Genomic DNA, 2,037 nt, shown 5'->3' on the forward strand with positions numbered 1-2,037 from the left:
CACAGTGCCATTTCCAGTTTTCAGGTGGTTAATTGGAGATAAGAGTCTCACTGACTTGCCTGCCCAGGCTGGCTTTGAACGGTGATCCTTAGATATCAGTCTTCTGAGTAGCTAGGATTTAGGTGCGAGCTACCGGCAACCCGGCTGGTATGTTTTTTTATTGTCAGTAGTATATGTTGATTTGGATGTTTTGAAGAGGCAATGGAACACTATGTTTAGGTAAAGAGCTGGTTTAATAGAACTAAGTGGTTTTTGTTGTTTCATTTTCTAGGTATTATTAATCCAAAGAACCCAAAGGAAGCACCAAAGTCCTTCAGCTTTGACTACTCTTACTGGTCTCATACCTCGGTGAGTCTCCTGCCTTGCTTCCCTTTTCTTTTTGTCTTTTTTCTTAGCCTGAGCAGATTCTGCTCTCATATTGTAGTTCAGTTTTTGATATAAGGAATACTATTTGAAGAATAAAATATTTTCTTTAGGGCTGGGAAGGTGTCTCAGCAGTAGAGCGCTTGCCTTGCATGCATGAGGCCCTGGATTCGATTCCTCAGCACCACATAAGCAAAAAGAAAACAGCCAGAAGTGGCGCTGTGGCTCAAGTGGTAGAGCGTTAGCCTTGAGCTGAAGAGCTGAGGGACAGCGCCCAGGCCCAGAGTTGAGGCCCCATGACCGGACCCAAAAAAAAAAATTTTTTTTTTTAGTAAAGTATTTTGATGATGGAACATTTGTATATAACATACATACATACATAGATATGTATGCACATCAGCATGCATAAAAAAACTGGTTAGGTTGATACTAAATTTATACTAGGGAGTGTCTAGAAAGATTGTAATAACCACAGCTAAACTTTTGTTCTTTTGTTGTTGTTGTTATTGTTGTTGTTGTTGCTTGTGGGTCTTAAACTCAGGGCCTGGGCCCTGTCCTTGAGATTTTTTTTTTTTGTCGAGGTTCTTGAACTGGGCTCACTGCTGTCCCTGAGCTCTTTTCACACTTTATGCTCTACCACTTTGAGCCACAGCTCTATTTGCTTCCAACTGTGATCCTCAGATCTAGCCTCCTGAGTAGCTAGTATTATAGGCATGAGCCACCAGCAACCCCCCCTCCCGGACCCATCCCCTGTCCTCTCCCTACCCCTTCTTCTCCCTGAGATTTTTGCTCTACCATTTTGAGCTGCAGTTCTGGTTTTTAGGTAGTTACTCTCACAGACTTTCCTACCTGAGCTGGCTTCAAACTACAATCCTCAGATCTAAGCCTCCTGAGTAGCTAGGATTACAGGTGTGAAACACCAGTGCACGGCCTTTTTTCCCCCCCAACAAGACAGGGTCTTGCTATGCAGCCCATGCTGGCCTGGAATTTGCAGTGTGGTGCAAGTTGGCCTGGAACTTGTGATCCTCTTGCCCCAGCCTCCTGAGTGCTGGGATTATAGGTGTGTGACGCTACCTTTGACTATGTTTTTTTAAGACTAATTTTTGTTTTTTAAATTATCTTTAAGTAGTTGGATAAAGGGATTTTAATTCAACATTGCTTTTGTTGGTTTTAAATTGTAGTAGAACAATGTGGGTTTCCAGTATTTTGAAAGCTGCTAGAAACTCACAAAGAAAACCTGAGATTACCAGCATCTATGATAGTGTAGCACCTGTACTTTGTGTAGAAATCAAATTTAGTTGGTCAACTTGAGCTTGCTTGACTCTTAGCACCATCCGTCCATTTTTGTTATGTGCTTTAGTTTCCTGTTTTGTGAAGAGAGATATTTTAAATTATCATCAAAGCCTTATTGCTAATGGAAGGGTCTGAGGAAGGAATTGGAAACATTGTTCACTAAAGCCATGTTTATTGGCAATAACCATACTAGTTTGGAGGGAGTTCAAGGAAATATTTTTATAGGTGGACCTGAGACCTTTGATCTTTTTTTTTTGGGTCAGTAGTGGGGGGCTGAACTCTGGGCCTGGGCGCTGTCCCTCAGCTCTTCAGCTCAAGGCTAGTGCCCTACCACTTGAGCCACAGTGCTACTTCTGGCTTTTTTCTGCTTATGTGGTGCTG

General features: G+C 42.4%; 1 protein-coding gene across 1 annotated transcript in view; it reads left to right on the forward strand.

Moving 5' to 3' along the window:
• Nucleotides 1-2,037, forward strand: part of Kif1b (kinesin family member 1B) — a 104,127-nt gene that overhangs the window by 46,067 nt on the left and 56,023 nt on the right. The gene's annotated exons all lie outside the window — the stretch shown is intronic.

Source organism: Dipodomys ordii, unplaced genomic scaffold (assembly GCF_000151885.1).
Source record: "Dipodomys ordii isolate 6190 unplaced genomic scaffold, Dord_2.0 Scaffold6, whole genome shotgun sequence".
Classification (NCBI taxonomy): domain Eukaryota; kingdom Metazoa; phylum Chordata; class Mammalia; order Rodentia; family Heteromyidae; genus Dipodomys; species Dipodomys ordii.